Here is a 16,026-nt window from a genome sequence, read left to right as displayed (position 1 = left end):
ATTGAGTATCCAATCCTACGCTTCGGATATCCACCTGGATATTCGTACCAAAACTGGATACACTATTTTATGATATTTTGCGTGTGACATAAAATTTTTGTTATTTATTTTTTTACAACATTCGTCAACAAGTAGCGCCAGTGGTGGAGAAATTGAGAAGCAAAAGGTTAGCGTGGTATGGACATATTATGCGACAAGGCGATGGGGACATAAACCAGAAAGTGTTAAGAATGAATGTGGATGGCTACAAACGAAGAGGAAAACCGAGAAAGTATGGATGGATTGTGTGAAAGAGGATATGCTTAGGACGAGTGGATTCAGATATGATGGCTGATGGAGAGGTATGGAAGAGCAATACATACTGTGCCGACCCTCCATAAGAGATAAGGGCAAGTTGATAATGACAACATTCGTCAACATTTGTTTGTCAGTCATGTGTGAAATAAAATGCAATATTTTTCTACATTAAAGTTTTATTAAGTTTTTTTTTTTATCGATACAAAGCTAAGAAATGGACGTCTCTCAGTACTTCATATCAATATTATAAATGTGAAAGTTTGGATGGATACATATCTCAGAAACGGCTTAAGGAAACTCATAGTTTTTTTTTAAATTCCGGTGAAGGTGAACCGGTAAAGCGAATTTTATAACATTTGTATTTTTATTATTTCACACTATTTTCTGTAAGCTTCGTTGTATTTTGTGATAGTTAACATAAGCTTGTGTCAACGATTGTGTATGGGTGTATTCGGTTACAGTTTTATGTCGGCATTATCAACGCGTGCTTCACGGTTATTGGTCGTTACATAAATGTTGTATGCAGCTTGTATATTGAATGTTAAATTTGTTTTACATACCAACATATTTTAAAACATAATGACGACACTTCTCGCGAATCTTTTTTTTTATTATAGAAGGTGACAAACAAGCAAGCGGCCACCTGAATCCACTGAAATGGAAAGCGACCGCTGCCCATAAACATCCACAATTGCAAGTGCGTTGCCTATCCTTAATTGATGGAGGAGGAGACGCACATAAAGAGGACATTTTCTCTTACTATGCGTCTTCTCCACCGTCAAATCCACTTCTTCTTCCCATCCTTTCCTCTTAAGAAAAGGGTGGATACCACCGTACCGCATTCATCGGACGAAACGTGGAATTGATTCCACTTCACGCCTGTTTTCTGTGTGGTCGTGGTATTACATCGGGCGAGCCGGCCCATTCGTGCGAAGATGTTACAGCGGACTCTACAACTGTTCACTAAGCTCCTGGTTTAAAGACGAAAATTGCTTTAGCAACAAACTTCCATCCATCTAATCTTTAGAATTTATATTATTAAGACTTATAGCCGGTTTTCGAGCTACTTTTAATCTTTAGATAATGTTTACGGCTCGATAAATTCATAAAATAAGGTTCCGAGCTACGTAACTTGAGTTTTACTCCATTGAATAGTATGAATCACTAGATAATGATAAAATAAATAGAAACCTCAGAAACCTAGCATTATTCAGTTAAAAAACAATTAAATAGAGTTATGTACAGAAAACTATAACAGATTAAGTGCCGATTACAATTTGACAGGTGTTTTTTAAAGGAATTTTCAGTTTGAGCATGTAAAGGTAATTGTAGGAAAGTGATTTGAAAAATAGAGATAGAGTGGTGAGTATTAAAGTGGGTTAAAGTCCTTTTTAGTATTGATAGTTGGTGATTTACCATTTCTAGGTGGACGGTATGCCCCATCAATAATCTCCGTCGCAATTCTTTAGAACAAGGTGAGCGACTGATTTATCACGCTCGTAAGTAACGGAGACCGTATAATAGATTTAAAATCTGCACCGCTTTCGGAAACTTCAGTGCGATATTAAATTAAATTTCTTTTTAAAACGGTTACAAAGATGAAAGTGTTTGTAACTGGCAGTTTATAACAGGGTTTGTTGGATTTGTATTGACTCATTAATGATTACCGTAGTAACGTAGTTCAAAACGCATTTTAAAAAGTTTTCGAACGTTTACACAATCTGCCTGAATCTTATTACTAAAGGTTTTTTTGGCACATCTCAATGCGACCCTGTATTATTTCGTAACTTTTTGCATTTAAAATTTTAAAACTCTAATTTTAAAACTCAGCCATGAAAAAATCACAACTTGTGTGGCTGCGATTTTAAAAATAAACACGGATAAATCCATATGTTGTGTTTGTATTTAATATTTGTACAACAAAACTGGGGCATATGGTGAAATATTTCAACATTTATTAAGGTAACAAATTACACGCTGACCGGTACACGGGCTCATCAATAACTTTTTCATCGCTATTTCCTATAAAATTGATTCATTGTTATCATAACAAAATACTAAAATAAGGAAAGGAAATTATGGATATACCTTTATACGTAAAAATAATATTGACAAGACTGTAAAAACAAGAATTTTAAGTATTTACCGTATTTTTCTGAATCCGATTCCGAATCCGAAATTCCTGATTCCGGAATTCCGAATTGAAAATAAAAATACAAAAGGGAGTAGCCTATGTGTTCTTCCAGACTATCGTCTACATCTGTACCAAATTTCATCGTAATCTGTTCAGCCGTTTAGACTTTCGCATTTATAATATTAGTATGAAGTATGATGTTCTAGTGTTTTGTCAATAAGTTCATAGTTTATTTAAAAAAACTAGCATTTTATTAGATAGATTTTAGTTATATTTAGGTATTTACTGTGTAATCTAAGTTCTTTATTCTACTTACTTTGAAATAAATTATAGGTTGCAACACAATGTTTCTGTAGTCGAAATAGAGTAACTAAGGGTAACATTATTTGAATCATTATAAATACATAATCCTTTCATGATTTATTTTTAATGGACAGATGGCATGCTTGTAATTGTTACAATAAAACGTGAAAACCATTGATTTCGACACAATGTTAACATTATGAGTCTAATTAATGAATAGTTAGTTCCTAAAATATACTACCTTTCGCCGATGACTTCGCGTGGAACTAAAAAAGTAAGTAATCGGAGGACTATCAGGGATCGGTCCAGCAGTTACGGCTACAATTGCTAACAAACAACGATCCATTTAAATTTTCGCTTTAATAATACTAGCCCTTACGCCCTACTTACGCCCGAGACTCCGTCCGGGTGGCTTTAAAAAATAAAAGTGAGTAGCCTATATGTTCTTTCAGACTATCATTTACGTCTATGCCAAATTTCGTCGAGATCCGTTCAGCTTTTAGGCTGCAAATGCTAACAAGAATCCATCTAAACTTTCGTATTAATAATGTTAGTAAAGTAGTAGTCGATATCTGATCTTAAATACTGCATGACAAATATCGTATCGTTAATTCGTAGGATCTAACGGTGGAAGTTGGACTGTGAGTGATATGCAATCATTAGCCTGTAGCGAGCGTTAGAGATAAACACCGCAATAAATATGAGGATAAACATTTACCGATTAACCAATACATCTATGGATTACCATTTTATCTTTTACACATATCTTTGATTCTTTTCGATATGAGGTTGCATGCAATTTTTTTCCTTTCAATTAGTAGACTAACTTTTACTTTATTTTGCAGGTTTTCAAAATACAGATAAGAATGTTTCTGTATATGTTTGTTACTAAAAATCACTGTTTGTACAAACTATAATAGTTAAAATCTCGCAGAATTTTCTAGAAATTTTGAAAATAATAAATCTTTTGTTTTTATTTGATGACGTCAAAAATGGAGTCTGTAGCTGGCATGCTAGCAATTACATGACAGCTACTAGTAAACACTTTACTGGCATATACACAAGGCAATAGTTCACGAAATCGTACAAGATCGCGTCAACTTACATGAAATCAGATACCCTGCTACTTGTTTACCAGGTATTGACTTACCGGTGAATGTTTACACTTGGAGATAGCACGTGACAGTAGATTGAATGCAAGTCTAGCTACTGGCATGTGTATTACCGACCTATCACTCATCATTACTCATTAGAGGAATGGGTTAATTATAGTCGAATTATTTTTATTACAATAAAAGCAAAGATTAATAGATTTGGCTCGTGATTGTCGCTTGAATGCGGGACGTAAAAGCGCGGTCGAATAGAGCAATTCGTGAGTCTTTTGCGGACGTTTGAAGTAAATTACGACTCGCTGTGAAAGCCGAGCTTAAATTTAAACTTCTAGTTGTTGTTTATTTGCTTTGTTATTCTATGAGTTTACGAGTTAAGATAATTTATAAGTGGTTCATTACAGGAATACTTCCCGTTATAACTTTTATAGTGGTCTTCGCTATTTGTTTTTTTTTTATGAATAAACAAATGAAATCAGTGAATGGATAAAACAAATTTCAGACAGCGTCTAAGTTTTCTCAATAAATACGTAATTTAGTAATATTCTAATGATGAAATTATAATTAATTTGTTAGATAATTAATTACTAAATTCATTAGAAAAGGTTAAATACTTGCCTCACTTGTTTTATTCCCTACAACGTTTTTAATTAAAATTTACTGCTTCCAACGAACCTTTCCGTTTTAGCATGTTTAACTACCGCGTTGCTTTTATTTCTCATCCGGTGCGGTGAGTTTAAATGGAATATACAAATGTACATAACATAGTAATTTATAAAGATTAAAGTATACTTTTTAGGTTAGCGGTTGTAGTAGGTATCAAGATTGGTGTGTACTGTATACTTGTGACATCTCCCGCGCGTGGCTCTAATATGACTGCCCTGCTGGCATGACGCCATGACAGTAGACAACAGTGTGGCCATGCACTACAGCATGTTGAGTTATAATTTAAATCATTATTCGGCAATATGAGTGTCGAGAAAATGTCTCATATCTGTCCACGACTCTGGGTCAGAAGCGTGAGTGCGAATCTAAGTCTTCAATGCAATAAGTCACTAGTTACATATTTAACATCTGTTCCTCTGCGGCTTCATCCGCATGAAACTTTCATTACATTGTTTACATTTGTCAAATTATCAATAACAAATGTAATAGTGACATGATATGACAAACCTTGGTAATCTTCCTTCCTTGATGTTGGCAACAACTTATGGTCTCTTTCTACATTAAGGTTTTTATCCAAAATATTTAACCCTAAGTTTAATAGCGTGAAAATATATAGCCTAAAGCGTGACGTAAGTGTGGCTTTTTATTAAAAAAAATATTAAAAAACTTGCTGTAATTGCTGACATCTTAGGCAACAAAGAAGTGTGTGTTTACGCTTCATTTTAATAGTATAGATTATTTATTAAACTACTAGCTGACTCCCGCGAGCTTTCGTCCGCGTGGAATTATAAAAAAACAAAAGAGAGTATAGCCTTTGTTTTATTCCACATTCTCTACATCTATACCAAGTTTCACCGAAATCCGTTTAGCCGTTTAGGCTCTCTAACAAACATCCATCTGAACTTTCGCAATTATAATATTGAATACGATTGTAAGATATTACGATAAACTAATTACTATAAGGCTTACATTAAAATAGTCGGAAAAACTAAGTGCAATGTTTAAAGTAAACGTGAATGTTTGCCATATAAATAGGTTTTTTCTTAAAAGTCTAATGTCATTAAAACAACAAAGGTTTAATCTTGCAAAACCTTACGTTCAATACAAAACATTGCGGTTAATCAGTTTATCGTTTGCACTAAACTACGCTCGTAATTCCGGCAGCTCGTAAAACTCGCAAAACATCCGGCTCCGCTCGTTAACGGCGTCCTAAATACGTCCTGAGTACGTCCCTGTGCAAATGCGACCGTTCAATATTAATTCGATGCTTTGTTTTCCTTACGTGTACAGTTTAACACTGTTTTTGTGTAAAACATAATTAAGGTGGGGACTATCTACGCTCCCTTTTACATCTTGGGAAGGGGGGGTGGCTGAAATCCAGCTATCGGTTAAGCTGAGCCTCCCCCTTTTGCCATCTGTTACAATTTTTTCATGTATGTTTTTTATTTTGTACAACTCTGTGTGTATTCTTGGATGGCAATAAAGATATTTTAAGGTGAGTTTCCACTGTCGAAACACTCAAAGAACATATGTTTTAGTTAGTACAGTAGAGAGAGATGGTGACATATTTTTTTGTGAAAATCGTTTACTTAAAGTACTGATATGTAAAGCATACTAGTAGTAATAGGTACTGAAGGCTATGAATATAAAGACCGGAGTATGAAGGCTTAGGTATCGAATGTTTCGTACACAGCGTACTTCAGCCGTTTACGACACGTATGTTAAGCGAGGCTTACTGCTGGAGCGACAAGCGTACTTCAGTTATGTTAACCTTTAGGGGATAAATTTCCTAAAATCCTTTAATAGCCGTATGTTGTAAAAGAAAGATCTATTCAATGACTAAGTCTCTGGGTACAATAGTTTTGGTGAGATAGTAAGTCAGTTTATCTATACTTCTATACTATTAGAATAAAGCGTAAACACACACTTCTGTGTTGCCTAAGATGTCAAGCAATTACAGCATATTTTTGCATAAATAAATCCTTTTTTAATAAAAAGCCCTATACTTACGTCACGCTTTAGGTTCTACATTTTCACGCCATTAAACTTAACGTATAAATATTTTGGATAAAAACCCTAATGTGGGAAAGAGACCATAAGTTGCTGCCAATATCAAGAAAGTAAGATTGTCAAGGTTTGTCAGTCATGTCATTTTGACATTCGGTATTGATGATTTGACAAATGTGAACAATAAAATGAAGTTTTTATAATTTCATGCGGATGAAGTCGCATCGGAACAGCTGGTTCTTTTATATGAAAAGACTAGTATGCAATTAAAAACAAAACTTTGAAGTAGCCTATGTGTTCTTCCAGTCCATGTTCATGTGCCAAATGTTATCGAGGTCTGTTTTATTGATTTTAACTGAATGTAGTAACAAACGTCCATCTGTCCATAATTTCGTATTTAAAATATTAGTATAAAGTATGATAGATTATCTAGATTTTAGGTCTAATTATCAAAAAGTAGATGTTTTGTTTATATGTGATTTGCAAATGCGAACGCTTACTCGAGCGTTTACGAGCTGCTTATAGCGCGCTTAGTTTAGCGTCAGCTATAAACTGATAACAGCGTAGCATTTGAATTAATATTGTAAGAAATAAAATTCAGTGTTTAAGATTTTTAATTATTAGAACTTTAGACATAATTGACTTATTGTGATTGATTACATTTTATGGGACTTAATTTTAACTATTTGTTCTTAAAATTAAATAACAGATTACTTAAATTGATTACCTCGAATAATTGGTCCATTTTAAATTAGCTCTAAATCATACAAAGCAAGTTTTTAAACAAAAGTAAATTTTCTCTCTAAGAAAATTTTCCTCAGCAAACATCAATGCTTACTAAAAATATGTCATATACATGTAACAATATCTTAGAGTAATGGAGAATAGAAAATGGTAGTACGAACAACCCTACATATGCCTCATGATTGCAGGCAATAAAACAAAAGACGAACACGACAATCCTTTTACCGAGTTAGAACATAACCGTTCTTGTTGATTGGATCGATCAACATTGCTACGATATTTCCACTACTGACGTACTTTAAGATTGGGATCAACTATTAATATATTTTTATTATAAAAACGGACTTAAGGAAGAGAAGTATGAGATTGGAATGATCCCTCTATCTATATCTCCGCTTCAATTCAGAAAACAGTCTTCACAATTTTTGCTGTTTCCACAACATCATCTTCCCTACCTTATCCTACTCCTGTAGGGTTGGTGCACAGGGTTTTCGTATTCCAACTAACTCTATCATCAGTCATCTCAGTCATCACTCCCTTCTTCATCATGTTACCTTTTACGCAATCCATCTTTTTCTAGGTCTACCTCTACCGGTGTACGCTTCCACACTTACTTTTAAATAAATCTAATTGTTTAAGTTCCAAATTATTTCATCAAAAAGTGACAAAACAATTACAAATTTCTCATAACAGTGTCAGCTTTAACAGAGCTACATGTTTATTCAAGCAGCACGTTTTATGTTGAAGTAAGCATGTAATACTCAGCTCGTAAAAACCCGTTCAACTTACGCTTTACCTCATAAACGGCTATATACGACCGCGCGAAGCACAGCAACATTACATGTAAGCATTTGTTCCCTTTATACGGAAGGATTTCACTGTCATAAACTGGTACGAAATATAATACCTCTTATTCTTGAATTAAATGAAGTCGCCATTTTTATACTGTACTAGCTTTCGCCCGGGACTCCGTCAGCGCAGTATTAAAAAAAACAAATACAAGTAGCCTATGTGTTCTTTCAGACTATCCACTACATCTTTGCCAAATTTCATCAAAATCCGTTCAGCCGTTTAGGCTACAAACTCTAACAAACATCGATCCATCCATCTAAACTTTGTCATTTATAATATTAGTAAGATTAGTAAGACTAACAATGTAAATGCGCGGTTATTTGAAGCTAACCATTTTTTTTTTAATTCGAAGGATTTAGTTGGCACATCGTAAATTATTTCGTTTTTCATAAAGGTGAAATATTAGTATCTAAGTTTTAAAAATAATACAGTTTATAACAATGTCTCCACTAACAGAAGATCGTCTAAACACTTTTTATGTCAAATTTCTGTTTTTTTTAATAATATAATGTGGCAAACGAGCAAGCGGCCACGTAAATCCACCGAAATGGAGAGCGGCCGTTGCCCATAAACATCCGCAATTTCAAATGCCAGATGAACCATCGACGGAGGAGGAGACGCACATAAAGAGGACATTTCCCCTTGCTATGCGGCTCCTCCACCGTCAAATCCACTTTTCCTTTCCATCCTTTCCTCTTACGAAAAAGGTGGAAAGGGAAAGGTACTAAAATTAGGCCTCCGGCACCACACTCGTCAGACGAACGCGGAATTGCTTCCACTTCACGCCTGTTTTCTGTGTGGTCGTGGTAATGCACCGGGCGAGCCGGCCCTGCAGTGCGAAGATGTTGTTGTAGATATAGAAATGTTATGTAGTAAATTGTGAAAATTTTAAATATTTAGTAACGGTGTACAAAGCAGTTTCATGTCAAGAACATTCAAAACTTTTCTATAATCTACTAAGAGTTGAAGTTATAAAGAGCTTTCATGTTTTAAAGATCTTTAAGTTACTTTAAAGTTGCCAACTTCAAGTTCCCTGATAATGTATTTATCTTATGCGATTATCATAATTTAATATTTATGCAGTCGCTTTTAATTTACAAAATGCATCTTATTTTAAGAAAATCAGGAGTATTCGAGTATCGTTTGTAGTTCAAAATTTCATGTTCATTACTTCGATTATGTTTATGTTGCTATAAGTATAACTTGATGTAACTTTTTCCTTACCTTGGGGTACCAACAACCACACAACTTACGAAGTCTGAGAACGAAAATCACATTTCGTTATCTCTACTTTTTATTCAAGCATATAATTGTATATTTCGATACCTTTACATCTGTATTTTAATATTACAAAGGGGTTCGTATTTTTGGATTTTTGTATGTATTGAAATAACTTAAAAACTCATTTCAAACGATTTGAAATTCTTGCACTATCAAAAAGTTATGTTGTCAATAAGTAACATAGGCTGTATTCGTGTTTATTCTATTTTTTAATTTCACACAGACGAAGTCGCGAGCATCAACTAGTATACAATAAGAGGGTTGATGATACATGAGGATCTTACTAAACACCCCAACGTTAGTACTGTATAAAGGGTCGATTCCACTTGGACGTTTAATTAAATTTAATGAGGCAAGGGTTCACGATATTGAAATCCGATTAAGCTTACTAAGGTACCGGCGGTCGCTAAACGTCACAAACACACCGGGATTAATGGAATGTACCGTTAATGTGCTAAGTGATTTCAAGTAAATCATCTTAAAATGTATTTTAAATCTTATTACTAAGAAGATAAAGGATATAATCCATTGACATGACTGACAAGTATAATGCTAAAGATATCTTAGTTACGTGACATTACAGTGAGCATGATTCCGAATGGCAGAGAGATCTAAAAAAAAATTATAATACCTATGAAGTAAAAGGATAGCATGGTATGGACATTTAACAGCGGTAGTTTAACTATTTTGGCGAATTCCAGTTGCCACTTGCTCGTTTGATTTTTGATATAAAAAAATATGCAGTGTCTCCTGATTTATGATACACATATGTCTTGTGAATTCGTTTTTCTTAATCCCTGCTCCGTATGTTTGTGTTCACATGGCGCTTTAATTACACTCCCCCTGTATCGTGCGGATTACGCTAAGCTGCGCTAATTGGGCCGCCACAGTTGCCCCGAAAAGGACAAGTTCTACTTACTAAAGATATATATTAAAATTACTGTTAATCTTACTACGTAAATGTGAAAGTATAGATGGGTTTGTTAGAGTTTGTAGCCTAAACTGCTAAACAGAAATCGATAGAATTTGACATACATGTAGAACAGTCTGGAATAACAAATGGGCTACACACTTTCGTTTATTTTTTATTTTCAAACGAACGAAGTCGCGGTCGAAAGCTAGTAAAGTAGTAAAATAGGCTACCATTTACTATAGGTAAATAGAATGAGTTTCAAAGTCATCACATTATAATATCCCTAGTCGGATAATAAACTAACAGTGATCACAATTTGTCTATAACATGTACACACGTACTAACGATGTGAAGTGATTAGTTAACAAATTTGATAACAATAGTTTATTTCATTAATTAACTTTAAATATAACTTCTCCTTTAATTCATTTAAAACTGTCCAATAAAATTAAACAACAATGCTAACGAATAAACAACTAGAAGTTTAAATTTAAGCTCGGCTTCCACAGCGAGTCGTAATTTACTTCAAACGTCCGCAAAAGACTCACGAATTGCTTTATTCGACCGCGGCCAAATTACGGAGCTCGCTCAACGGACAATCACGCACAGAATACATTTATCCCCCTTCTTAATTAGATACAGGGTTAATTTATGAAAACCCCTAATAATTTATTAATAAAATAAAGTCTAAATTACAAAAAACGTTAATTAATTTATCATATGCGTGACGGAGCCCTAATTTTAGTCCATTTCCCTTCCCATTCATTTCTTATAGGTAAAAGTGGATGTGACGGTAGTCGCCAAGGAGGGGAAATATTCTTTGTGTGCATCTATCCTTCGTTCATTAAGGGTAGGCTACGCCTCTGTAATTCCTAATGTTTATGGGCAACTGTCGTTTCGCCATTTTAGCAGATTCAGGTAGCCGCTTGCTTGTTCGCCGCCATATTATAAAAAAAAAAAAAACTAGTAACAATAACACATATGTAGAGCACCTAGTATGCTTGTAATAACATACGAAGAAATGAAACATAAATCTTTTCCCCTTTTCATCTTTCTATAACTAGAGACTTATATAAATTATTCTTAACGAGCTGTTGCCCGCGACTTCGTCCGCGTGGTATTAGAAAACATACGAACTATATAAATTACAAAAAGCTACGTATCCCTCGGGAACCGGACATTTTTCTGGGATGAAGCTTATCTCATGTGTACTCCAGACTTTGTTTTATATCTGTGCCAAATTTCAATAAGATATGTTGAACCGATGCAGAATAATCGAGTAAACATTAAAAAAAACTAAATTAATGAATCCCACGGGAACCGTAACTATTCCCGGGATAAAAAGTAGCCTATGTGTTCTTCCACACTATGCTCTAAACCTGTGCCAAATTTCATGGAGATCCGTTCAGCCGTTTCGGCTACAAACGCTAACAAACATCCATCCATCTAAACTTTCGCATTTATAATATTAGTAAGATTAAAGCCTTTTATTCTATTTATGTAGTTTGTCAGTTGCCCAGTAATCCGTAAAGCGTTGGCAAAATTATTAATTCCCACTTTTCTACAGACCATTTCCGTTAATGTTGGTAAAATGTTTATCCTCATATTTATTGCGGTGTTTATCTCTAACGCTCGCTACAGGCTAATGATTGCATATCACTCACAGTCCAACTTCGACCGTTAGATCCTACGAATTAACGATATCCTATCTATCACGCACTACGAGCAGCGTTAAAACTATAGCAGAAACGATCAGTTGATACTTTCTAATCTTATGTGTGATAAACTTGTACCTAAAGTGAATTCACATCATTTGTTACTTTAAAAACTAAAAGAAACACGCAAGTTGATTGAAATCCTCAAAAGATGGCGTTGTTTTACATTACACTAAAGTTCAGATCTATCACCGTTATTTATGTACTGTTAAATTGTAATGCTCTAGTTATATTGAACAATTTGTTTAGAAAAATGTATTTAGTTAACTCCTTTCAAGATTTGTTAAATAAATATTTATTTAGTTATATTTACAGCAGACTTAACTTTTGAATATAGCGCTTTATTTATGAATATAAAAGCCCGTTCATTAAACATGAATAAAAAAGCCATCGTAAAGTACTCAGCACAAGTGCACCAGATGGCGCGCAACGGTATTAAGGTTCCATTAATTAATCAAGAGGCTCTATGTGAGGCTTTTTACTTTTTTCAGCACTGAAAGGGTTTCATTACGAAATGTAATTTGATTAGGACTTAAACTTCTTTGATTTCGTTGAGATTTCGTTTAACAAGTGCTGTTTAAGTTTTCCGTTTTTTATGTTTTATTTTAAGAAAGTAAGTTGGCTGTTTGAAGTGACTATTTATATTTAACCGGTACATAATACTTTTTTTTTATAATATAAGGTGGCACACGAGCAAGCGGCCACCTGAATCCACTGAAATGGAAAGCGACCGCTGCCCATATACATCCGCAATTGCAGATGCGTTGCCTACCCTTATTTGACGGAGGAGACGCACATAAAGAGGACATTTCTCCTTCTTATGCGTCTCCTCCACCGTCAAATCCATTGTTCTTTCCCATCCTTTCCTCTTAAAAAAAGGGTGGAAAGTGAAAGGGACTAAAATTAGGCCTCAGGCACCACACTCATCAGACGAAACGCGGATTGCTTCCATTTCACGCCTGTCTTCTGTGTGGTCATGGTATTACACCGAGGGAGCCGGCCCATTCGTGCGAAGATGTTAAAGTGGGCTCTACCAGTTAAAAATATCAGTTACGATATCAGTTTCTACTAGTTGAAAATAGGTAATAATGTAACATTTAATAGGTACTTAAAGCAGCAGAAATCGAAGATAATAATTAATAACGGAAAACTTTTTAAAATTCCAAAGCGTTGTAGGATTATCGGTGAAAGTTGATAATGACTAGAGCTTTAATTACCGAAGCTTTATAAAAGCTTAACAGCTTAATTAGGCTTAGCGTGATGTAAACAAGCAAGCGTGTCGCGTCATAATGGAAGGCTTTTATGGATTTTAGCATTAATAATAAATAATCTATACAAAGGTATTGAATTCCATTTAGTTGTTTCACTACAATACTTAGTTAAACTAATCAGAATCTAATCTAGACCTTAGACCTATTTGTATTAAAATACTGTTCCCGTGCGGCTTCATCTGCATAAAATTATGAAATTTATTTTGTTGTTTACATGTGTCAAATGATCAATTGCAAATGTCAAAATGACATGACATGATGTCAAACCATGGCAACCTTGATGTTGGCATCAACTTATTGTCTCTTTCCCACATTAGGGTTTTTATCCAACTTATTTACCCCCTAAGTTTAATGGCGTGAAAATATAATATATATCCTAAAGCGTGGCGTAAGTATGGGGCTTTTTATTAAAAAAAGAATTATTCAAAAATATGCTCTAATTGCTGACATCTTAGGCAACAAAGAAGTGTGTGTTTACGCTTTATTATAACAGTATAGATTTAGATTAACTATTCAAAGTGGTTTGAATTTTCTTATTTTAACCAAAATTAGGAAGAAGTATATGTACTACGAGATATTGTTGCGTTTACTATTACATTGCTCTTAGGAATTTTTAAACGCATAGTTCAGGCCTTTTAACAAATTAGAATTTCATTTATTACTTTAATATGTGTAATGTATAAAAATTCAGTAAAAATCCAATTGAATAAAATTATATAGATGCGTTTTAAATTAATATGACACGGCTGGAAATGATAGCAACGTTTTATAAAAGTCCCCACTCAGTGCGTGAATGGAAGACTTAACTAACCTAAAAAAATTGTGAGTAATTTGTCGAGCACGTTTGTACATTATTTATATTACGTCCTCGCTATTCGTAATATCAAAATTGTAGAGAAAAATTTAATACTACTTCAGATAATGCAAATATATTATCTTACACGTATAAATGAGATAGTATAGATGGAATCGGGCTGTTATGCTCCGAGATACAACGCAGAGCCCAAGACAGAGCGAGCTGACGGCGTACTGTGGACCTCTGCCCTACTTTGGGGACATAGGATTAGAAGAGAGAGAGAGAGTATAAATGGGAAAGTTAAGATCGATGGATCTAAGAAGGTATCTCCAGAAAAGCTCCAGACTTAGATGAATAAAGCACAGTTGTAGACATAGTCGGGAAGAACAGATAGGCAACTTACAAGGTTTTTTTTTTAATTCTGCACGATTGGACTCCCGGGCAAAAGCTAGTTATTTCATGTGAATAAATATTCTCTAAATTGTTTGTATAACATATTGTATTTGTTCCATAAAAATTGAGGTTTCCAAACTTTTTATAACATAAACCTGTCTCAAAGGGCTCATCCCTTTTCATGACATACTTAATACGGCAAATTACTTTGAAAGTATATTTCGATATTAGTCTAAGAGCTTTTTGTAACTTATTGAAGTGAAACTTATGAATTAATGATGGGTCGATCAGAAGCTAAATGTTTTCCATTTAACTTACCTCTTATTAATATCACTAGCTGTTCCCGTGCGACTTCATCCGCATAAAATTATGAAATTTTATTTTGTTGTTTACATGTGTCAAATTATCAATTGTAAATGTCAAAATGACATGACATTATGACAAACCATGGCAACCTTACTTCTTTGATGTTGGCAGCAACTTATGGTCTAAGTATAAGTAAAGATATGGATGGATGTTTGTTACTCTTATCGCCAGAACGATTCAAAGGATTGTGATAAAATTTGGCACAAATGTAAAAAACAACAAACATGCTTCAATTATTTTTAATTGCACGCCAGTGTCGTCGGCAAAAACTAGTTATATTAATAAAAGTAAAATGTTTTTACACTTTACTCTCTGTTGCAGACACTGATCACAACATTAACCTAAATGGGTATTTTAAAAGGGATCCTTCATTACGGTTATTGTCAATTTACTTAATGCACCACCTGGCACTTGCACGGTATACCATTTGGTACCTTAAATAAAAACACATAAACTATATAACATTTATTACTCTAGCTTTTGTCCACGACTCCATTAGCTTGAAATAAAAAAAATCAAAAGTAAGTACCCTATGTGCTCTTCCAAACTATCCTCTACATCTCTGCCACATTTCATAGCGATGTTTTCAGCATTATAGGGTATAAATTCTAACATCCGTCCATCTAAACTTTCGCATTTACATTATTAATAAATTAATAAGGTCGAATCACATTTACTACTATGTTACCAGGCATATTAGCGTATAAAATAAACATATTATTTTTTTTATTATCAGAGAATTTAATTTAAGTAACATCAAAAAATACGTACATACACGAGTACATCTCATATATGTACATAATACAACGCAAGAGAAAATATAATACAAACATTATTCTTATTGTGGTGTACGAAATAAAAGACGTGCGTAAGCTCAAGATGTGTAATTCGACTGAATTAAATATACAGTAAACTGCGGTACTTAGAGACTAATAATTTACATGTACCTACTACATTACACTCCTCTGCAATAAATCTACAATAATTCAAAACACCAAATAAATACAATCTCTTAAAAATTAGCCCTAAAATTACATATACAATTTATACAAATCTACTTTGGCCTATTAAGCCTACATTGCCTAATGGGCCGGACCCTGACCGGCGTTACAGGGAAGGATGACTGCTCCCCGCCCGGTGAAGCCGGAGCGGGCTGTAGCTGCGACGCCAGCGGCTCCC

At 34.2% G+C, this 16,026-nt stretch overlaps 1 protein-coding gene across 1 annotated transcript in view; it reads right to left on the bottom strand.

The window, feature by feature from the left end:
* The window catches only part of LOC106106810 (uncharacterized protein K02A2.6-like), a 44,291-nt gene that overhangs the window by 24,520 nt on the left and 3,745 nt on the right, over nucleotides 1–16,026 (bottom strand). The window lies entirely within an intron of this gene.

Source organism: Papilio polytes, unplaced genomic scaffold (genome assembly GCF_000836215.1).
Source record: "Papilio polytes unplaced genomic scaffold, Ppol_1.0 DF822067.1, whole genome shotgun sequence".
Taxonomy (NCBI): domain Eukaryota; kingdom Metazoa; phylum Arthropoda; class Insecta; order Lepidoptera; family Papilionidae; genus Papilio; species Papilio polytes.
The sequence above is the reverse complement of the archived record's forward strand: the minus strand, read 5'-3'. Positions and strand labels throughout refer to the sequence as shown.